The 24,522-nt window shown below is 42.3% G+C and overlaps 1 protein-coding gene and 1 pseudogene across 32 annotated transcripts in view; both read right to left on the bottom strand.

Annotated features, from left to right (window-relative positions):
- Window positions 1-24,522, bottom strand: part of DLG2 (discs large MAGUK scaffold protein 2) — a 2,352,634-nt gene that overhangs the window by 369,293 nt on the left and 1,958,819 nt on the right. The window lies entirely within an intron of this gene.
- On the bottom strand, window positions 5,242-10,119 carry LOC123465775 (annotated as a pseudogene).

Below are 24,522 nucleotides of genomic sequence, written 5' to 3'. Positions count from 1 at the left end.
TTGTCCCAGTAGGTGGCATAATCCAGGGATGAGTATGTTTTCAAGAATACTTAGTGGATGTGGCTCCAGCTTCCTCACTAATTAGCTTTGGAAGTTTGTGCTTTAGTTGCTTGACTCATAAAACAAACAAACAAATATTATACAAGGAACTCATGAAGTCCCATTCAGAGTTATGACTCTGTGACTCAATCATGTGATTAAAAAAAAAATATATATATATAGTAAGATGTTTGATTCTGCAAAGAGCTATGTACATACTCTGCCTCCCTCCATTGTACAAGTCATTCATTTATTTACTCATTCACACATTCATTCTCGAAGCACTTATTTGGGACTTACTATGTTTCAGGTCCTATACCATGGTCCACAGATACCAAGATTATTTAGATACAACCTCTTCTCTTGAGGCACTCAGGGTCTATAAGAAGATCTCTTACTTTATCAGGTTTCATCTCAAGGGCTTAACTGTAGAAAGTTAAAATTCCCATGCAAAGAGCTCAACATGTATCCATATTATTAAGTGCTGATGATAACGGAGAAGGCAATGGCAACTCACTCCAGTACTCTTGCCTGGAAAATCCCATGGACGGAGGAGCCTGGTAGGCTGCAATCCATGGGGTCACGAAGAGTCGGACACGACTGAGTGACTTCACTTTCACTTTTCACCATCATGTATTGGAGAAGGAAATGGCAACCCACTCCAGTGTTCTTGCTTGGAGAATCCCAGGGACGGGGGAGCCTGGTGGGCTGCCGTCTATGGGGTTGCACAGAGTCGGACGCAACTGAAGTGACTTAGCAGCAGCAGCTGATGATAATTAGTATTTCATTTTGAAGACCTGTTTTCCTTCCTTTGTTTCCTTCCTCCCTCCCTCTCTTCCTTCATTGCTTCCCATATCAGTGGGAGCAGTGTAACATAGGGGAAGAAGTATGGGCTTTGCCAGCAAATTTAGGCTTGGAATTTTGGAACTGTCCCTTACCCGCTGTGTGATCCTGGGCAGGTGACCTGCTCTGAGACTCCATTTTTCACATCTACAGAGTGATAGGGATATTTTCTTCAAAAGAGTTGCAGAATCATATTGGTTGAATGAGATGATGCATACAAAAGCCTACTGAATGGATGATGGCTATTACTTTTAAATTGGGAAGCCATTAAACATCCTTTTTAAGAGCAAACCAACAGAGGTGACTTTTCTAATGTGAACCCTCTAAGACATTTTACATACTATCATCTATGGCCTTAACCTCTGCCCAAGAGTTGTAGGACCAAGATATCTGTGAGGGTTCTGTGGGTACTAGAGAAATATGAATCCATATTAGTTTGAACTGTACAAAATTGCCAATATTTGACCTGACCTAGAAAAACGGTAATTTTGTATGCATGCACCCTAAGTTGCTTCAGTCGTGTCTGACTCTTTGAGACCCTGTGAACTGTAGCCCGCCAGACTCCACTGTCCACGGGATTCTCGAGGCAAGAATACTGGAGTGGGTTTCCATGCAGTCCTCCTGGGGTTCTTCCCCACCCAGGGATTGAACCCGCATCTCTTTATGTCTCCTGCATTGGCAGGTGGGTTCTTTACCACTAGCGCCATCTGGGAAGTCCAGTGGTTCAACCTCATACCACTACTGATACCACTAAAAGCACATTTCAATTTTGTACTTTTTAATGTGAATGGCATGTAAAATTTAACTCTTGGGCTTTTTTGGGTTAGATTGTGCCTGTGTGCTCAGTCATGTCTGACTCCTTTTGACCCTGTGGACTGTAGCCCTCCAGGCTCTTCTGTCCACGGGATTTTTCCAGGCAAGAATACTGGAGTGGGTTGCCATTTCTTTCTCCAGGGGTTCTTCCTGACCCAGGGATTGAACTCACATCTCCTGCATCTCCTGCATTGCAGGCAGATTCTTTACCACTTGAACCACTGGGGAAGTCCTATTGTTTCCTCGTTAAACACATCCAAGCAGTAAAATTCATGTTATTTGTTTTTATAGTAAATAAGAAACAGTAAAATAAATCTCCTTGGTTCTTTTTTTTTTTCCAGAATAGTTTTAAAATGTCCAAATTTGAGTTCAATTTTGTGGAAATTTCAGCCTCAGACAGTGGGGGGAAGGTACATTAAAATCCATATTTCTTGTTGGATATTAAGCAAAAGAGCAAATCTTTGACTCTTTTAAGCCAGTGACATTAAGATTGTCAACTAATGAGTTGAAACTTGTTCTGACTGTGATATATTACTGAGCAAAGATTAGAGGAAATTAGTATCACAGAGAAAGAGATCCTTTTTTTTTTTTTTTTTTTTTTTGCTATATATGTGGGAGAGATGGAGGATCGGGACTGTGTAGGAGACGTGTGAGAGGGGATGTGGGAGAAGTATTTAAAATGCTCAAAGGAAACCGAAATGCAGATAGGGAAATGTACACTGGGGTGCAGGTTTCCAAAACTAGCTGCTCAGACAAGTGCTTCCAGTGTCGTCATCAGCACTAGTAGCTTTTGAACTTCTCTCTTGCTGTCTGCTGGGAATACTCGATCTACTCAGGAGCCACAGGGTGATCCTGCCACCCTGGCCTTGGGAAGCTCAATTCAAATCCTCCTCCTCCTATGAAATCCAACCAGTCCATTCTAAAGGAGATCAGTCCTAGGTGTTCACTGGAAGGACTGATGCTGAAGCTGAAACTCCAATACTTTGGCCACCTGATGCGAAGAGCTGACTCATTGGAAAAGTCAATCTTTCCCTGATGCTGGGAAAGATTGAGGGCAGGAGGAGAAGGGGACGACAGAGGATGAGATGGTTGGATGGCATCACCGACTTGATGGACATGGGTTTGGGTGAACTCTGGGAGTTGGTGATGGACAGGGAGGCCTGGCGTGCTGCGGTTCATGGGGTCGCAAAGAGTTGGACACGACTGAGCAACTGAACTGAAGTAAAGGGAATTTACACCCTCTCTCCTCAACATTAAAGAAAAGAAAAGTACTTTTATTTCTTCTAACTCCCTTCTCCCAAGTGTTTGATAAATGGTTTTAGATTTGTATCTAGGAGTAGTGGTGTGGGCTAGGAAATATTTTTATACATCTGACATGGCCTTAAGACCATCTAGTCTACATTTATTGAATACCTATAACCTGCCAGAGGCTGCACCATGTACTGAAATCAATAAAAATAAGATTTGGGTTTGCTGTCAGAGAGATCACAGCCTCATGTAGTCATCTTTGAAATGTAAAAATGGACTCAGGCGATGAAGGACTCTCCTGCATTTCTGAAATTCTTTCTCATGGGGAATATTGCAAATCCTATAATTTTACCATTTGAGAGTCAGTGCTCTAGCTTTAAGCTTGTTATACTATTAAAATCTCAATGTAGTTGGGATGATACTTTGCCTTTTTCATGGTATTCAACTTCAAGCTGAACCGGGGCATCTGATTTCTTTCCAGAAGGGTAGATTTTCACTGAGGGCACACAGAAAGAGCATGGGAACACTAGAATCCCAGGTACACACAGGGTGTGAGGGGGAGAGCTCATGGATTAAAAGAGCGGGAGATGGCCCAGAGGTCAGCTTTCAGCTGGCAGGGGCCATGTCCCTGGGTTAAGATGGGATGATCGTCAGAAGGCCGGTGTTCGAGGCTGGCTCAGAGAGCTGTGAGCACTAGGATTGCTGGGGCTGCTGCCCTGGAAGGCAGGACCTCCTCTGTGTCAGGCACCAGGCTGGGTGCCTACACCCTGGCACACTTAAGCACCCTAACAGTTCTTTGACGTACAAGCCTGCCCTATTTTGCAGAGGACATTTAGTTCAAGGAAGCCAAGTAATTGTCCAAAGTTCTCAGAGCTAGTTAGCAAGTAAAGCAAAGTTCAGATATCTCTCTGTCTCCAAAGCCAACATTTTTCCTTCCTTTTTTTTTTTTTTGGCTCTTCAAGAAATAAAGGAACCTAGTCAACTTTAAAGGCCAAATGCTCTTCTAGGGGAAATTGTTTTGAATGAATGGCCACTTGAGGACCAGCTTATGACAAGCCAGATGAAGACAACTTGAATGTGAGAACAAATTTTATTTCTGACATTTTCAAGGGTAGAAACAAATGCACTTTGAGATTTAATTAAAAAAATCTCCCCCTCTGCAGGTATGCGCTCTCTCAAGCCCTGTAGATGGTTAGCTGTCCCCTGTCGACTACCTACAATGGAGTGAAATGACACCCTGTTGCTCTGCCCACTTACTTAACACAGTGCAGAACTGCTGCAAATGCTTCTTAACATGGGAAAATGGAGACTCAGTGAGGCTGAGTAATTCGTCAAAGGTTAGTTAGGCATTATGTGGTGGAAACTGGATTTGAAAACTAACCTGCCAGATTCACGAACTCTTGCTTTTAGCTAGTGGCTCTCTGGGTTCTGATACATTTTCTGGGGCAACACAAATAAGTCTACATTCATTTCTACAGAAAGGCCTTGCAAATGCTTTAACAGCCCAACAACAGCAAAGGGCAAGCATTTATTATATCCTTCCTTGTGTCAAATGTGGCACCAAATGTACACGCATTATTTTGACTCTTTCTCCTAACAGCCCTATAAACAGACACGGTCATCGTTTTGTGGCTGAGGAAACTGAGGCAGAGAAGTAAATTGCCCAAGTTCACAATTATAAGTCTAGAGTCAGGATCCAGATCCACTTTTTCCCTCTTTGTGCATGTACTTTATTTTTACCTTACAGAAGTAGTTATAACTTTTAAAAATAGTACATAAATAAACATATGTATAAGTCAGCCAGAGTAATATAATTAGTATGTATTTAAAGGAATTAGAACTTTTTTTTTCCAGCTTAAAATAAGAATTTCTATAACACAATAAACACCTACATCATAGGTTCTTTTGAACCAAATGGCAACTACATATGTATATATATAAGACAAGTACTGATACGTTGGAGGTACCAAAAACACCTTGTTTGGCACAATCACTTTGGATTGTAAAAAATAAGTGTCATCTGACATCTGGATGCTAAATAAAAGAGCTGGAGGGCTAAATGGGGAGTCACTCTACCCACTTTCCTCTTTCCAATTCTTGGGGTTTAAAGTTTATTTATAGGTTTAACATATACAGTCCCATACCTACTCTCTCTTCTTCAATAGCTTCAGGATGGTAGCTTTAAGAAACTTTAAAGCTTGAACTCTTTCTGAATTTCCCAAAGTATTTCTGCACTCCCCCCGCCCACCCCCCGCCCCACCGTGAACCTTGTCAAGGTTCTGAATAGGTTCTGTAATATTATTTTCTCCCATGGTACAAGGAACACTGAGGAATACTTCTTCATTTATTCTATAGAGGTCTTTAATTGGTGGAAACCGGATATACTGTTTTCTTTTTTTTTTTTCCTTTTTCCTCATTGGCTGCAACACATGGCATGCAGGATTTTAGTTCCCCGACCAGGGATGCAACCCCACTACCTGCAGTGGAAGCATGGAGTCTTAAGCACTGAACTGCCAGGGAAGTCCCTGGATGTACTCAAGAGTCTTCAAAATACTTGGTGTTAAAAGACTTTGTGTTAAATCAGCTACAGATAGGCCAGTGGCCCAAGAAGTAGTTAACTCTTGGCCAACACTGGGTGAGGGAGGTGTTAGGGGCCCCAGCCCTCTGTAAAGTTGAAAAATCCACCTATAACCAACAGTTGGGTCCTCCCTACATGTGGTTCCTTTGTATCCATTGTTTTGTACTCAGGAATTTAAGCAATCGAGCATAGATAGCATAGTACCATAGTACTTCCTATAGAAAAAAATCTGCATATAAGTAGACTGGCAAAGTTCAAACTTGTGTAGTTCAAAGGTCATCTGTATTGCCTTTCATTTCAATAATCTCATAGGCATCACAATCACTTCTTTGTGGATGTTTCCCCACTGCTCATGATCTTTATCAGTTCTTACATCTGAGTTCAGATCCTTCCGAGGATCATCATCAATGTTCACTCCACTCCACACAGGAACACTCGAGTCTCCCCATTTTCCAAGGATCCACCCATGACAGGTTTCAGAGCAGACACCAAGCTTCTGCCCAACCAAAGAAGGGAAATGGGCAGTGTCCAGATTATGACCACTTCCAATAACACGATTTTGGGAAATTCATTCAACTTCCAGGCTACATGAGATAGCCATTAGATTAGAAGTAATAATCAGTTTGCCAGCTATGGCAATTGTATTGGATAATATGTTAAAACATCGAAGACAGTCATATTTCAGTAGATTAAATGAAGGTGTGTTTCTCCTCCTTCCTGATGTGCACCTGCTGTGATAATCACTAAGTTGGAGTTTGCAGTGACAAGATAACCTTTCCTGGAAACAGCTTTTGGCATTTTCATAAAAGGACTCAAGATCTGGTGTTTCATCATTCAATTTGCCTTCATCAATATACCCACAGAGGCAAGTTCATCATTCACATCTTCTAAAAAATGGTGATAGCAGAGGCCATGCCAACCCATCTGCTTCCTATATCTTATTGTGAAGAATGATCTTGGAAGCGAAATTCATCATAAATTCATGGGTGACAGGGGTGAAGAGCAGTGAGGTGCCTGCCACCTGCAGGGGACACTAAGCCATCCTCAGGTGAAGAAAAACCCCACAGTGCCCACTCTAAGCTGGCCCTTAGAACTCCCTGAACCCACCCCATGTCTGCTTACACAAGAGTTGGAGGAGGAGATTGGAGAAAGCCTCTGATAGCTCAGCATCTCCCTCCCCTGCTACTGTGCAAGGCCACGCCTGCCACCCAGGGGCCTCCCTAGGCCTTCACCTGGCCTCCAGAAAGGACTTCTCCTATTGGCTCAGACTAAGATAGTCAAGAGGCTTCTTCTACAGCAAGTGAATCGTAGGACGAGCCTTTTACATACCCATGTTGGCGTCCATATTTGATATACATAATAAACCAACCCAGGTCCCTGGAATGATTAGTTTTCAGTGTGAATGTCAAGTCATATCCACATTTTCTGACTCCAGCACCAACAAGCTTAAGCATTACTATAGCTAACCCCATCTCCCTTGTTCTCATACCCTCTTCAGTGTCGGGAGCTGTGTTAGGCATTACTGACAAAATGGAGGCACGGCCCCAGACCCCTCTCCTCATTCCACAGGCACGGCCCCAGGATGAAGGAGTTAGGCCTTGTAATTCTGACTTGTCCTTTCCTTTCCTCGGCTGAGTTGACTGAAAAGGAATATTAAGGTGCTTATTGTTCTTGAGAGGAGCATGAGAAGGCACAAAACCTTCTGCAGCTGTGCTCAGAAAATAATTCATAAAGTTAATCATTGACATTTGTTTAAGGCCTTTTACAAAAGAGTGTTCCAGGATGAGCACATGGGCCGTAGCTTGAGGCCATGGGAGGGATTGATATCTGAAGCCTATATGTGAGGAGAAAGTTTATGGCAAAGGAGTTTACTGAATTTAGGGCTTAGGAATAATTAAAATAGTTAGAAGTTATAGATTTAAGGAATGTTGTAAAGTTAGCATATTTTACTATAGCTTATAGAAGTTAGGAATTTTTAGAGACACTATAGCTAGAAGCCTTTTTTAAGAGAGAGTGAGCTCAGGATGTTAGGGGCAAACAGGACTTAGGAAGATAAGTAGTAAACTGAGGAATGTAGCATGAGTTACAATGTAATCACAAGTAAACTACAGGACACATTAGAGGAGGTAGATAATAGATGATAAGGCTGATTCCAAGAGAATCACTGAAGCAGGAACTCTGAAGAGCAACAATGATTTATGGAGATAATAAATCTGGGAGAGGGGGAACTGAAAATGTCAAACCTCTGACCTAATGTTTTTGTAAAAATATAAAAGAGAATCTTAAACTTGAAATAAAGAGGCAGTCCAAAAGAAAAATGAGAGGCTGTTTCATCGCCGACACCATTCACCTCTTCAGGTTGAATCCCTGGTTGCTGGGGTTGGACTCCGGCACTTCAGGACATCCTAATTTCTCCTTAACTCTCTAATATATCTTGTACACTAGCCCTAGTCTGTTGTTTCTTGATTTCAAAAATGCAGCAACTGGAATGGTCCATATAGTCCTAGGAAGGGTCTAACCAGTGTGAAGGTCAGAAGCTTGTCCCCTTTCTAGGCCCCAGCAGCATATTTCTATAAATAGGTTCTAGGTACGTATTCTGACATCATCATCAGATGGTACCTTGTGGTCACCTAGAACCACAAGATCTGCTAAGAAGCTACTGCCTTATGTCTCCATTCTAAATTGCTGCAATTAATTTTGGGAACTGTATTCTCCCAGATTGTCTGCCTTAGCAAGGAATTTTGTATGTGTGGTAAATATAAGCAGCCAACAAGTATTCACACAGTTTGTGCCAGTAATTTTGTTCCTTCTGGCTACTTACTACATCAATACCTCTTGAACCTCAGTTGTTTTTTTAATTGGAAAATGAGAAAAGAATGTATTCCCTGCTGATGTGGGAAATCCCATGGACAGAGGAGCCTGAAAGGCTATAGTCCATGGGGTTGCAAAGAGTCGGACATGACTTAGTGACTAAACAACAATGTTGTGGGAGGTTCAAATGAGATCACGCATAAAATGTAAGGTGATATTATGATCACAGATAATCTAGGTTTTAAGACCACACGAGAAAGGTAATTATAACTGCTCAACCCATAATCACAGAGACTATAGCAGTTCCTTTAACTATCCCCAACATAAGATCATCTGTCCAGATTTTACCAAGAAAAACATTTTTACTATTCTTCTTTCCTTTAAAAGATGTTTCAAGTTGGCTTTCATTGCCCTCTAGTGGTTTTTATATGAACCCGGGGGTTATATGAACCCATGTCTTCTGCATTGCTGGCAGATTCTTTAAACATCTGAGCCATCAGGGAAGCCCCTGTTATATGAAAGACATAAGTATAATTATTACTCTTTTATTTTGAAGATGTTAGTCTTAAAACATTCTTCAAATACTGTTAGGTTACACACATTCCTGTCAGCTGGAATCCTTAAAGAGTCAACCTGTAGGGACAGTTCTAACATCATCCAGGGCAACAGAGATATACAATGTCATGTACTATTTTATTGAGTCTTCACTCAGAATCTATTGACTTAAAATTAGCTTTATTCATTCGCTCATGAAATATTTATAGGATATCTATCATGTGTCAGGAAAGCAAGATAGACATTGTCCTGGCTTAGAATCTAGAGAGAAAAACGGAGCATTAAATGTGTTGCTAACAAACTAGAGTGGGAAGTGTTGTGACAGGGAAAGTACTCTATGAGTCTATTAAGATGGGTACCTAACCTGGGGGCATCTCTGTGTGTGTTGAGAGGGATTTTGAAAGAGAGTGTTCAGAGAGTGTAACAAGTGAATGCAATCTAAAGAACGAATGTATGTGTGTGTTTAATCGCTCAGTCGTGTCTGACTCTTTGTGACCCCGTGGACTGTAGCCTTACCAGGCTCCTCTGTCCACGGAATCTTCCCAGACAAGAATACTGGAGTGGGTAGCCATTCCCTTCTCTAGAGGGATCTTCCTGACTCAGGGAAAGGATGAATAGAAACGACCTATTTAGGAGAAGCGGATGAGGAGGGGAGAGTAGATGATGTGAAGAAGGGGGTTTTAAGAGATGAGGCTGCACAAGCTAAAAAAAAAAAAAGCTATAGGGAGGAATTTTGACTTTATTCTGATAAGTAAATTATAGCCAAACAGACTGAAAAAACATGAATGCATGCCTTCGATTTTTAGTTTTTAAAAGCTTTTATTAAAGGGAAATCTTTAGTAATTAGTCCTAAATGAAATGTTTGGAAGCTTCAGTGCTTCTTTTTAGTATCCCAAAGTTCTCTCAAACGCATAGCCCTAGACTGTCGGAGCTGGAAGGGCCTTCTGACACCAGGCGTGTCCGTCGTCTCACTTCGCAGGACTCTGAGGGGGTGTGCTGTGCTGTGCTGTGCTCAGCTGTGTCCCTTTGCAGCCTGTGGACTGCAGCCGCCAGGCTCCTCTGTCCGTGGGCTTTCCCAGACAAGAACACTGGAGTGGGTTGCCATTTCCTCCTCCAGGGGATCTTCTCAGTCCAGGCACGGAACCCGTGTCTACCTGCGTCTCCTGCATCGCCGGCGGGTTCTTGTCTGCTGAGCCACGGGTGAAGGTGCTCAGGGGCTTGTCAGGTTTCATCGTGTGTCCACCACTGGGAACTGTTTGCTTTTCCCTTTGTGGGTCCAGGGCTCAAATGCCTCAGCCTTGATCAGGGGCCTGATGAGTCTCCTGTATCTCCTATCTTGTTGACTCCAGGTCCTAACTTTTACTTCTGCATTTGGACTTCATGCTCTTTCCTTGGGAGCTAATGAAAAGATGGTTTATCTTGGACTTATGGGGAGAATCTGGGAGGTCAGCTCATTTCTGAGAGCATGAATCCTCCCCAGATCACATCCTCATAAGAGGGTCAGGTTTAGCCTCTTCTCTGAACGCCTGTGTCTCTCTGTACTTTTCTTCTGCCATCACTCTGGGTGGACCCACTCACTTCGTCTAGACTACATGTATCTTGAGGACATGACAAATGGCTTTGTCATCACCTCATCCTGCATAGCAAGGGAACGCAGAACCTGAAGACCTCTATCAAGTTTGCTGTCGTCAGGGAAGGGTGGATAAATAAACAGATTGGGATATCTCATTTCCTAACAGAAGTTTTAAGTAGATATTGGTGTAAGGGAATAAAAAATATATTATTTTAATAGACTGCAATCAGAATTTTTCTCGGGGAAAAAAACTGAGATTACAAAATACAATGAAGTGAAAGGAGAGTCTTTTACAATCGAGCAAAAATAACAGCTGCGTTTCTAATGAGAAATGACCATGAATCGGAAGGTAATCAGAGATGAAAGAAGTCAGGGGGAGAGGAAAATGAGAAATCTGTGCAGCGTGGGAAAGTTCCCAAAGGACTTTACACCAGAGATAGCTGATGGCCGTTTTAAAACGCTTCAGGTCTGATGTGAACTCACTGCCATCTTTTTGAACTGAGGTGTACTGTCTACTATACAAAGGAGAGGCTGATAAACACTTGATGTCATTTATGCCTAATACAGAATGTGCTTTTCTGTGATGCTTGAAGTTCTGGGACAACTAACTCATATCCATATGTATTGAATGTGGAAGCAGATTTTAAAAAATGAAAGTAAAATGCAGTTTTCAGTCTCCTGAATTCTATCACAAATCTGTGAGCAGAATAATAAAAATAAAAAAAATGGTCATAGTTTAGGGCAGCTTCTGTTGCACTAAACCATGCCTATTAGTGATACAGGAGATAAATATTTTGTAGCTTGAGTCACGGCATCATTCAACAAGGTCGATCAGGAATGTTTTCCTCCCGGGTAGATTTTGAACAGAGAGAAATAACAAGCAATTAAATTATATGGAAGATTAACTATTGGCCCTTCACTGACCCTACTTTTCTTTTCTTTTCCTTCAAGCAAGAGAATCATCGATTAGTCTATGTTTAGGAAGGAGCAACATTTTTCATTTTCTCAAGCAGTCTTCTTTGGCTGTTAGGGCTCCTGGCTGATTCTTAGAATTTTGTGTCTTTAAAAAATGAGACTCTCATAAAAAAAGAAAAAAGAGAGGAAAGAAACAGCAATGAAGTCACTACTTTTACTTTAACATATTAATTCACTTTTGTTCTATGAATTATATGTATACATATATGTATATATTATATATATGCTATTTGCTATGTTAAGTCGCTTCAGTTGTGTCTGACTCTGCGACCCCCATGGACTGCAGTCCCCAGGGCGTCTCTGTCCATGGGATTCTCCAGGCAAGAACACTGGAGTGGGTTGCCATTTCCTCCTCCAGGGGATATATATATATATATATATATATATGTATGTATATATGTGTGTGTATATATATATATATATATATATATACAGGCCATTGTGTGGCATGTGGGATCTTAGTTTCCTGACCAGGGGTTGAAGCTGTGCACCCTGCGATGAAAGGGCAGAACCTTAACCACTGGACTACCAGGGGAGTCCTCTGAGTGATATTTTAAAACTCTAGTATTAGGATAACCGTCAGTTTTAATACGTACAACAGTACAAAAACTCAGCAAACAGGCCGGTGAATGCAAGTGTATGCAATATCTATCTCTTACTGCCATCTTGTGGATTCTTGGAGAATAACCACAGTGGTAATGTTTTCATTGTATCTGGGAACACCCGGTTTGCATGCCACAGTGTATGAAAATAACTGGGAGAATGAATAAGAAAAGAGCAGCTAAATTACCAGGTTTCATTTAATGTTATGACTTTGGAGGTACCATTTAACTTCTCTGTGGCTTGGTTTCTTTGTGAAAAGTGGGTGTTACAGATAATGGTGTGTTTCTTGTCTGTCTCAAGGTTGCTTTGAAAATTAAAACATAAATTGCTCTGTAAATCAGAAAATACTATTCAGAAACAATGACTTATTATCCTTGTCCTCATATAGTACTACTAGATTAAGGATGTGTGTTAAATTGCTTCAGTCGTGTCCTACTCCTTGCAACCCAATGGACTGTAGCCCGCCAGTCTCCTCTGTCCATGGGATTCTCCAGGCAAGAATACTGGAGTGGGTTGCCATTTCCTCTTTCAGGGGATCTTCCTGACGCAGGAATCGAACCTGGGTCCTTTACGTCTCCTGCATTGGCAGGCAGGTTACCTAAACATTTTGTGCGTAACATGGTAAACATGATTCAGACTGAAGAATCAGGCTTCAATCTGCAGGTGCTGTTTGTTGTAGCTTGGAGTACTAGGTTCACGGGCCACAGCATGTGAAAATACAGTAACTGGGAAAAAATGTATAAGAAAAGAGTAGGTCAACGTCCATGTTTCCATTTAATTGTGTCACTTTGGATGCACTATTTAACTTCTCTGGTTTTCAGAGTGCTTTGTCTTGTAAGTCTCTGAGGACAAGAGAGTAGATGTTCCCAATGACAAGAATCCTTAGAGGTTTTTTCTCCAGGAGCAGACACTTATGTGGGCTTGGGGGCTGGAAAAGTGGGTATTTTCTGATTTACTAGTTTGCGGATGTGCAAGTGGGTCCTGACATCCCAAAAGCACAGCAAGTATGCAGCCTAGAAAGAACTTCTTCTAGGAAAGAAAATGCTACCCTTGGGATACCATCTACCCATCCGCACTTCAGTCATTTCTCTTGTAAGCTTTGTGTCTTGGTTTTCTCTCTCTCAGACTGCACTGTAACTAGAAAACTGAGGTGATATGTTGGATCATAAGGGCAGAGGCAACTTAAAAAAAATTTCATTTCAGTGAAAAATTTGAAATAAACAGTTAAAGGCTTTCCCTTCCCCTTAGGGAAGATTTATTCAAGTTCTTTCATTTGCTAAGGTATTCATCACTCACAAACACCTGAGTGTGGAGCCCTGGGTTAGACCCTATACATCTATCCTTAAGAAAACTCCAAATCTGTTGGGGAAAATATTCATGAAAACAAATCAAGACCAAAAGGAGAACACAGGGTGTCACTGAAGAACTGTGAAGACACAGGTTTGGGAGAAGGTGGGAGGCCTGCTCTTCTTGTATTTGAGTCCTAGTTAAACGCTTTCTGTAAACCCTTTCCTTCAGCTTCCTCCATACTTAATAAAATTCTCTCTCCTCTGAACTCCTGAAGCTCTTAACTAGATTAACTAGTTCACCTGGTGATCATCTTGGGCACACTGCCTGGTTAATTTTCACCAAACCAGTCTCTATCCTCACTCCTCTACCTGCAATTTGATCTTAATAATTAAAATGTCTTTCTAAAATTGTCATTTACAAATGATAGTCACCAGGTTTCAAACATAACTTTCCTTCCTTTCTGATATTAAAAAATATTTTAACTAAAAACATGTTCTCAGCATTTACTATATGTTAGGAATTCTGGTTTCAGAAATTGTTTGCTTTCAGTTTTTAGACATAATTTCAGAGCATGAGTCCCCACCCCTCCCAACCCAATCTGCTTCAGAGGGGGAATTTCCACAGAGGCAATCTGTGAGAGGATTTTCTACAGGTTGAACAATTTTATATCCTGGGGTTGTGGTAGCATCTGTCTGGCTTTATTCCTTTTTCCGGCCCAAGAGTTTCTTCCTTTCCACTATATACTGTCCAGGTTCCTTACGTTCCTTAATACGGTCTTATTTAAGAATTTGCCTCCATCCTCCATGCTCTGACCTCCCATTAGACCTGAGGACCTGGGGGCAGAGACCCCACTATTTACCGCTATGTTCCTAAAGCTGGGCATATCATGATCTTCTCATGGGTCCTGCCCTTTCCATCACCCTCATGAGTCACACGCAGACCTGCACACCAACAAGGGAGTTGACGCCTCATGATCTACGATTTCTTCTGCTTCAAATCCTGCAGTTGCTTAGACCCTGGGTGAAAGTTAGGAAGCAAGGGCCAAAGCCTCCCTGGGGAGTTTTGGGGTGGTCGAGAGAGGGGGCTCGTGCGGGGCGGAGTGCTGCTGACAGGGTGCTCATTTACTCTGCTCAGGCGTCAGTCACTGAGCGCGATCCTGTGGTGAGGTGGGAGTGATGATGATGATGATAAAGAAGACAGGGTGATACCAAGGAACTTAACACGGTTGATTTAAATAACAAAACAGCAGGATGAGAAGATGGAAACAAATGATGTGATTGTCCCATTCTATCACACTGGCCATGCATTATAACCATGTTTATGCCCTGTCTCTTCACTGGGTTACTGCTCCATGAAGGTGGGATCAGTTTCTAATGTACCTTTCTCTTCCTTACATCACCTAACATAGCACTTGATGGTCATATTGTCATTACTGAGCACCTATGAAGTGCCAGGCCCTGTTCCTGCCCTGGGAATATAGCACTAAATAAAACTGATCAATAGGAGATACTGAATGAATCAAAGAATTAAAACATAAGAATTTCAGTCAAGTAAATGAAGTGTTTTCCACCTCTTCTCTTCCTTCCCTCTTTCTCTAAATATATGTAAATATATATGTATATGTGTGTGCGTATATATAAAAATATATATATTTAGGTGAATTGATAAATAAAACACCAATTTTCTTCTCTCTATTAGATCATTTCTATCAACTTTTGTAATTGCCCTCCAATTAAGAAAAAATTATTGAATGATTTTTTGGCATGTACAAATAACTATTGTTATAAATACTGTTATAATTGTCCTCCAATTAAGAAAAACTTATTAAATGATTTTTTTGGTATGTATTGAGATGATTGTAAGATTTTTATAATTTATTTCCTTTATTAATACAGTCAATATAATTGATCAAAAACTTTTTTTGAAGTGTTCTTGATTTACAGTGTTGTGTTGGTTTCTGGTGTACAGCAATGTGATTCAGAATATATATATTCTTTTTCATTCTAGTTTATTACAGGATATAGACTATAGTTCCCCGTACTATATGGTAAGAGCTTGTTGTTTATCTATTTTATATATAATGGTTTGTATCGGCTAGATAATTGATTTTTAAATGTTAAACTAAACCTTTCACTCCTGGGAAGAAAAATCACAACTTGGTTGTGATCATAATAATCTATATACATATGGATTTGGTTTGCTCATGTTTTAGTAAAGATTTTTGCATCTGTATCATTTAATTCTTGTAAGAACTCTACAAGGAAGATAATTGTTATGATCTTCACTTTACAAATAAACAACTGAGCCTTTTATTGTTCGGTTGCTCAGGCATGTTGGACTCTTTGCTACCCCAAGGACTGCAGCATGCCAGGCTTCCCTGTCCTTCACTATCTCCCAGAGTTTGCTCAAATTCATGTCCATTGAGTTGAGGATGCCATCCAACCAACTCATCTTCTGTCACCCCCTTCTCCTCCTGCCCTCAATTTCTCCCAGGATCAGGGTCTTTTCTAATGAGTCACATCTAATGAGACCACATCAGGTGGTCAAAATATTAGAGCTTTAGTTTCAGCATCAGCCCTTACAATGAATATTCAGGGCTGATTTCCTTTAGGATTGACTGGTTTGATCTCCTTGCAGTCCAAGGGACTCTCAGGAGTATTCTCCAGCATCACAATTCAAAAGCATCAATTCTTTGGCACTCAACCTTCTTTATGGTCCAACTCTCACATCCATATATGACTATTGGAAAAACCATAGCTTTGACTATACAGACCTTTGTTGGCAAAGTGATATCTCTGCTTTTTAATATGCTTTGTAGGTTTGTCATAGCTTTTCTTCCATGGAGCAAGTGTCTTTTTATTTCATGGCTGCAGTCATCGTCAGCAGTGATTTTCAGTTCAGTTCAGTTCAGTCGCTCAGTCGTGTCCAACTCTTTGCGACCCCATGAATTGCAGCACACCAGGCCTCCCTGTCCATCACCAACTCCCGGAGTTCACTCAAACTCAAGTCCATCAAGACAGTGATGCCATCCAGCCATCTCATCCTCTGTCGTCCCCTTTTCCTCCTGTCCCCAATCCCTTCCAGCATCCGAGTCTTTTCCAATGAGTCAACTCTTGCATGAGGTGGCCAAAGTACCGGAGTTTTCAGCTTTAGCATCATTCCTTCCAAAGAACACCCAGGACTGATCTCCTTTAGAATGGACTGGTTGGCTCTCCTTGCAGTCCTAGGGACTCTCAAGAGTCTTCTCCAACACCACGGTTCAAAAGCATCAATTTTTCGGTGCTCAGCTTTCTTCACAGTCCAACTCTCACATCCATACATGACCACTGGAAAAACCATAGCCTTGACTAGATGGACCTTTTTAATGTCTCTTCTTTTGAATAACTTTCCTTCCAAGGAATAAGCATCTTTTAATTTCATGGCTGTAATCACCATCTGCAGTGATTTTACAGCCCCCTAAAATAAAGTCTGTCCATGAAGTGATGGGACCAGATGCCATGATTTTAGTTTTTTGAATGTTGAGTTTTAAACCAGCTTTTTCACTCTCCTCTTTCACCTTCATCAAGAGGCTCTTCAGTTCCTCTTTGCTTTCTGCCATTAGAGTGGTGTCATCTGCATATCTGAGGTTATTGATATTTCTCCTGGCAATCTTGATTCCAGCTTGTGAGTCATCCAGGCTAGCATTTCACATGAAGTACTCTGTATATAAGCTAAATAAGCAGGGTGACCATATACAGTTTTGACGTACTCCTTTCCCAATTTGGAACCAGTATGTTGTTCCATGTCCAGTTCTAACTGTTGCTTCTTGACGTGCATACAGATTTCTCAGGAGGTAGGTAAGGTGGTTTGGTATTCCCATCTCTTTAAGAATTTTCCAGTCTGTTATGATCCATTCAGTTAAAGGCTTTAGCATCGTCAATGAAGCAGAAGCAGATGTTTGTTTTTGGAAATTCCCTTGCCTTTTCTGTGATCCAATGGATGTTGACAATTTGATCTCTGGTTCTCTGCCTTTTCTAAAACCAGCTCGTACATATGGATGTTCTTGGTTCATAAACTGTTGAAACCCAGCTTGAATGCTTTTGAACATTGTCTTGCTAACATGTGAAATGAGTGCAATTGTGCAGCAGTTTGAACATTCTTTGGCTTTGCCCTTCTTTGGTATTGGAATGAAAACTGACCTTTTCCAGTCCTGTGGCCATTGCTAAGTTTTCCAAATTTGCTGGCATATTGAATGCAGTACTTTAACAGCATCATATTTTGGGATTATAAACAGGTGGAATTCCATCACCTTCACTAGCTTTGTTCATAGTAACACTTCCTAAGGCCCACTTGACTTCACACTCCAGGATATCTGGCTCTAGGTGAGTGATCACACCATTGTGGTTATCTGGGTCATTAAGACCTTTTTTTATATAGCTCTTCTGTGTATTCTTCCCATCTCTTCTTAATCTCTTCTGCTTTTGTTAGGTCCTTACTGAAGTGTTGCCTTGGTATTTCTTGAGATCTCTAGTCTTTCCCATCATATTGTTTTCTTCTATTTCTTTGTATTTTTCACTTAAGAAGGCTTATCATTCCTTAGTATTCTTTAGAACTCTGCACTCAGTCAGGTATATCTTTCCCTTTCTGCTTTGCCTTTCACTTCTTGATTAATTAATCATGAGATTGTGGCCTACAATTTTCTTACAATGTTTTGATATCAGGGTTATGTTGGCCTCAAAATGTAGTAAAAGTATGATTTTAAAATTAAAAAAAAAATTGCTTTTATAAAACCAAACAAGCTCTACCCTCTAGTGACCATCCTATTTTATTCCCCCTTTTAGCACAAGTCAAAGGAGATACCTGTACTCATTGTCATTAACTTCTCTCCTTTTATTATGAAATCCACTTCACATAGTTTCTCACCCTATTACACTACAGAAACTGCTTTTTCATTTGATCCATAAGTTATTAAATTCAGCAGTTAATTTTCAGTTCCCATCTTAACATGACTTATGAGCAACATTTAAGAGTGATCCCACCCTCTGGAAATATTTAGCTCCTGGGGTCCTACTTGATTTCCTCCTACCTTATTGGTGTTTCCTTTTTGTTCCCTTTGCTGCTTCCTCCTCTTCTCCCCAAGGCGGGCTTGACAACACTCCAGGCCTCAGTCTATCTACCTGTTACCTGCTCCACCTGTCGGAGCAGCTCTGTCTCAACTAATAGTATTTCTTCTTGTGTGATTTTTCAGGTAGAAAACCTTGAAGTCATCCTTCACATCTTGCTTTCTCTGAAGCTACACCCAAGCTTGTAGGAAATCTGTTAACTGTCCCTTCTAAACATATCCAGAATCGTCTCTCACCTCCTCCACTTCGACCACAGCTGCCCCGCCTCATTATTCAGGCCGAGCCCCAGCGGGCCTCCGCTTCCGTCTTTGCCCCTCAACAGTCTGCTGTCAACATGGCGGCCGGAGCCATCGTCTCACGGTGAGAGGGAGAGAACGCCCTGTCGCTCGGCTGACAGCCCCCCGCGGCGCTTCCTTCCCTCAGAGGAAAGCAAAGCCTTATGGGGGCCGAAGAGGCTGTGCGCTCTGTGACTCACCCGTTACCTCTCTGTCCTCATCTCCCACTTTCCTTCTCTTCCTCCCGGTTCCACCAGAGTGAATTCCTCAGAGAGAAAAGGCAGAGCTCTTCCCGCGTCCCAGAGGTCGGCCTGGCCCACTCTCCTCTCCTTCATTCTTTGCTAAAATGTCACCTCCTCAGTGAGGTCTAATCTGACTACCTTATTTAAAATGTTCAACTCCTCTCCCAGCACCTCAAATTCACCTCACATTGCTGTATTGGTTTTCATTGCACTGTCATGTCCTAATAGATTATACGATTTCATTATCCATTACTTAAAAAAAAAAAAGGTTTTCCCAATAGAATATAAGAAGCACTGTGAGGCAGCAATTTTCTTTCTTTTCTTTCTTCCCTTCCTATCTTTCCCTTCCTTCTTTTCTTTCTACCTTCCTTCCTTCCTTCCTTCCTTTTATATTCCTAACACTTAAAATAGTGCCTTATATATAATAGCTGGTGAAGAAACTACTATTGCATGAATGCATAAATGAATGGCTAGTACTCATTAGGCACTGCATCAATGGCTTAAATACTTTATTTATGCTCACAATAAGGCTGAGAGATATTATCATCCCCAGTTTACAGATAAGGAAATTAGCGTCCTAAGTGATAAACTTGATAGAGCTCACAAAGCTTTAGAGCCTTTCCACCTAGACAACTGGGCTTCCCAGGTGGTGTTAGTGGTACAGAACCTGCCTGTCAATGCAGGTAGATGGTGGAGACAAGGTTTTGATCCCTGGCTGGGGACGATCCCCTGGAGGCGGGCACAGCAACTCACTCCAGTATTCTTGCCTGGAGAATCCATGGACAGAGAAGCCTGGCTGGTGGGCTATGGTCCATAGGGTCACAAAGAGTTGGACATGACTGAAGGGACTTTCCACACTCTCACCTAGAAAACTGCTGAGGAGATGATATTAGGTAGAGCAGTCAGGGTAGGGAGAATGTGGCCTGGGCACAGCAGCAGAAGCCCTCAGCATGACCACGGCCAGGGTTGCTTGTAACTGGAAATACATAGTTGTTCTCTTCAAATGACTAATTCTTTTTTGTCTTCAAAATACAACCCAGTGTTAACTTTCCTGGAAATCTTTCCTGGATTCTCCCAAGAGATTAATTCAGCAGGCCCCTTGTGGTCAACACTGGAGAAATGACTGACCTTAGTGTAAGAAGGAAGAACAGGTAAAAGAGATTTATTGCGTACTTCATAGGTGGTGGGTACTTCAAACAATCTGATTTCCATTATCCTATAGGATAAAATTCTGAGACTCCGAGACTCAGAAAGTTTAAATAACTTGATCAAGATCACAAGGTTAATAAAAGGTGAAGCTAGGACTGGATCCTAGGTCTGCCTGATTTCTAAGTTAGTACTTTTTTTTTTTTAACCTTCCATACCAACCTCAGAAACTCTATCAACTCTAATCATGCTATTTCCCTGTGTGATACTATGATTTATTATAAGAAATATACATTTGGTCTTTGTTCCTATTTCTGGTTCAGAACTCCTAAAATCCCTGGAATTTTCCAAAGTGATGACAGAAAGACAAAAGTGTCTTTTGTTGTGTTAATGATTCCACTAGGGATGGAGGCTGGTTGCAGGGAGAACCAACCATGTAAGAACATTCAGTCTTCCCTCCTCCTCTCTCCCCGCCCCCACCACCAGCCCAAGACCTTATGGGAGAGGATGGGAGCTGGAAACTGAGTTCAGTCACCTATGGGCAAAGATTTAATCAATTATGCTTATGAATGGGGCCTCCATGCAATGAGGAGAGAGTATGGAGAGCTTCTGGGTTGTTGAACACATGGGGATGTGGGGAGTCGCATGCCTGGAGAGGGCATGGAAACTCTACACTTTCCCCCATACCTTGTCCTGTGCATCTCCTCCATCAGGCTTTTCTTGAGTTATACCCTTTTATAACAAACTGGTGATCTCGTAAGTAAAATGTTTCTGTGACTTCCATGAACTGCTCTAGCAAATTAATTGAGCCCAAGGAAGGGGTCGTTGGAAACATCAACAAATACATGACCCACCAGCTGGTCAGAAGCACAGGTGACAACCTGGACTTGCGACTTGTTTCTGAAGTAGTGGGGTGGGGTTGGAGCCAGTCTTATGGGGCTGAGCCTTTAGCCTGTGGAATCTGATGCTATCTCTAGGGTCAGAGTTGAGTTTAATTAATAGGACACTTAGCCGGGCCTCCTTGGTAGCTCAGTTGGTAAAGAATCCGTCTGCAATGCAGGAGACCCCAGCTGGATTCCCGGGTTGAGAAGATCCGCTGGAGAAGGGATAGGCTACCCACTCCAGGATTCTTGGGCTGCCCGTGTAGCTCAACTGGTAAAGAATCTGCCTACAATGTGGGAGACCTGGGTTGGGATGATCCCTAGAGAAGGGAACGGCTATCCATTCCAGTATTCTGGCCTGGAGAATTCCATGGACTGTATAGTCCATGGGGTCGTAAAGAGTCAGACAATTCTGAGCCACTTTCACTTTCACTTAGCTGGTGTCAAGAAATGGCATGTTGGGGTGGGGAATACCTGCCCCCATCCATACAGATATTTGCATGGGGAAATTGGAGGCCAGAACACTTTGCTTAAACCCTTTCCATAAGCTTCTGCTGTCTTTCATCTTCATTCCCTCTTAAGGCCTTAGAAGGTGTATGAGGTGCCTCCTTCCTCGCTAATCTCACCCTCTCAGAATTCCCTCTCTCTCCTTGTATCTGAATCACCTCACACACTGTGCTCTCCCTGTCTCCTGGGCCAGTGGACAGGCTGTTCTCCCATTTCATGTTTTCTTCCTTGCTCAGCCCCTTGGTCTGGGTGTCTTTTCTACATCTTTCAAGGCCAAGGTAAGATACCATTTCTTTAGAGACATATTCTTGGCTCCCTGGTCTAGGTCAGGTCCCCTGTGTGTGCTCCCCTTTGGTAGCACATTCAGAACTCAAATTTGGAAACTCCATGAGGGTAAAGAGGGGACCCCTCATATTCATCGTGTGCGTGCTCAGTTGCTCAGTCGTGTTTAACTCTTTGCAACTCCATGGACTGTAGTCCACCAGACTTCTCTGTCCATGGGATTTCCCAGGTAAGTATCTTTAAGCGGGTTGCCATTTCGTCCTCCAGGGGATCTTTCCAACCCAGGGATTGAACCTGCATCTCCTGCAGCTCCTGCATTGGCAGGCGGATTCTTTACCACTGAGCCACCTGGGAAACCCATCATATTTACCACTATATCTCTAATTTATGGTACTGTCTTATTCAGGGTAAGACAATATATTTTTCTACATATATTTTCCTTATATATTTTCTTTATTTTTTCTGTCCCAACCAATAGTAGAACTGGAGGCCATGCTCCATTGGATTTGATCCTCATCTTTCTCAAAGACCAAAATGTGGATTCAATACAAAAGAACTGATCTTTAATTCTTCATTTATTAGAAGGTGTTTGTAACTGTTTCATAGAACAACACAGACTTCTCAGGCAAGGTACATTGGTTTGTAAATCCCTTAATCTCAGGAAGACATTTTTAATTACCGTGGGATACAATGTGCTGGAAACAGAAAATCACCATTAGAAATATTATTCACGGTCCACAGACATTGGCAGAGTCCATATCCTGTCCTTGCTTGAATCGCTTGTTGGCATGCTTAGATGAGCAGAGCTAGGAGGGCGCTGCCAGCTGCCCAAATGCTGGCCCAGGCCCTTCCTAAAGGAGGCCTCTCTCCAGGAATCATTTCTTCTGTTTAAGAAACTATTATGAATCTCAAGATCTTAGATCCAAACAATTCCTCATATAGAATTCATGATCCCTAATGGACATTTATCATTTAGCTGCTGTCCAAATATCCTTCTTTGGGGGCAATCCAAGACTGGAAGGAGGTACAGTCTTGTCCCCGCTGGAAAGGTGGGGGGTGGGATGTGTAGCTAGAGTAGGTGCCCAGGCAGATATGCCTGCCGGGAACTCAGAACCACCACACTAAGATGTAAGATACATGGAGAGAGAGTGAGAGGTTTGCAAGCACCCCCAGGAGTGTGGCCAGCCTGTCAGTGACTTGTGATAATGACCTCAAGAACAGCATCCTTAACAGACTGACCTTCAGCAGAATTTCCTGGGCTTGGTTCCCCAGCCTTCCTGGGATTCAGTGAGTTATCTGTTCTTTCCCTAATAAATTCCTTTTTCATTTAAGTCACTCAGATGTCTGTTGTCTGGAACTCTGGCTCGTAAATCCACTATGGCACTCCTGGCAAGCACATTCCTAGAGTAGTTAGCATTACAGGCAAGGAAGCTGGTTGTTACAGGAGACCTATGCCTGGCTTCAAGTTAGAAGCCTTCACTTTTCTCCTGTATAAAATAACAAGATGATCATCTTCCTACCTATCCTGAAGGGATGCTATCAGAATCAAATCAAGATACTGTCCACAGGAAGGGACTTGGTACATAGAAATGGTGAGGCAAATTTAACAGTTGTGAGGGCTTAGCTAGCATAACTGGAGAAGGCAATGGCACCCCACTCCAGTACTCTTGCCTGGAAAACCCCATGGATGGAGGAGCCTGGTAGGCTGCAGTCCATGGGGTCACTAAGAGTCGGACACGACTGAGCGACTTCACTTTCACTTTTCACTTTCCTGCATTGGAGAAGGAAATGGCAACCCACTCCAGTGTTCTTGCCTGGAGAATCCCAGGGACGGGGGAGCCTGGTGGGCTGCCATCTATGGGTCGCACGGAGTCGGACACGACTGAAGCAACTTAGCAGCAGCAGTAGCAGCAGCAGCTAGCATAATTAGAGGCAAAAACAATGGAGCTAAAACTCAGTCCACTTTCAGTTGAGGATCATCCCTTCCTCACAATTTGAGAGGTCTCCGCATAGGTTCCTCTTTATCAGGGGTCAGCTGTGATAGGGCATTTTCAACGTGTACATGAAGGCGGCTCAGGATCAAGTGTTGCTTCACCCTTTGAGGCTTGCATCACCAAAGCAAGGCTCTTTTATCACTTAACAGCTTTTTGGAAGAAGAGTATATTTTAAAAACAGATTTTTAAGCAAACATTATGATAGTATTTGGGCTTCCCAGGTGGTACAGTGATTAAGAATCCACCTGCCAATGCAGGAGACCTGGGTTCAATCCCTGGGTTAGGAAGACTTCCCTGGAGGAGGAAATGGCAACACACACCAGTATTCTTTTTGTTTTGCTCTTTCTTTCTTTCTTTTTAAATTAAGGATAATTTATAATACGATGTTCCTGCCATACATTAACATGGACTAGCCATAGGAATACATTGACCCCTTCCTCGTGAGCCTCCCTCCCCTCACCCCATCCCATCCCTCTAGGTTGTCACAAAGTCCTGGTTTGAGTTCCTGAGTCACGCAGCGCACTCCCGCTGGCTATCTAATTACATGTTAGTGTTTATGTCTCCATGCTACTCTCTCCATTTGTCCCACACTCTCCTTCTTACTTTCAGGTGTCCACAAGTCTCTTCTCTATGTCTGCATCTCCATTGCTGCTGCTGCTACTGCTGCTAAGTTGCTTCAGTTGTGTCCGACTCTGTGCAACCCCATAGGCGGCAGCCCACCAGGCTCCCCAGTCCCTGGCATTTTCCAGGCAAGAGTACTAGGGT

Source organism: Bubalus bubalis, chromosome 5, assembly GCF_019923935.1.
Source record: "Bubalus bubalis isolate 160015118507 breed Murrah chromosome 5, NDDB_SH_1, whole genome shotgun sequence".
In the NCBI taxonomy this organism is placed as follows: domain Eukaryota; kingdom Metazoa; phylum Chordata; class Mammalia; order Artiodactyla; family Bovidae; genus Bubalus; species Bubalus bubalis.
This window is presented reverse-complemented; position numbering and strand designations above follow the sequence as displayed.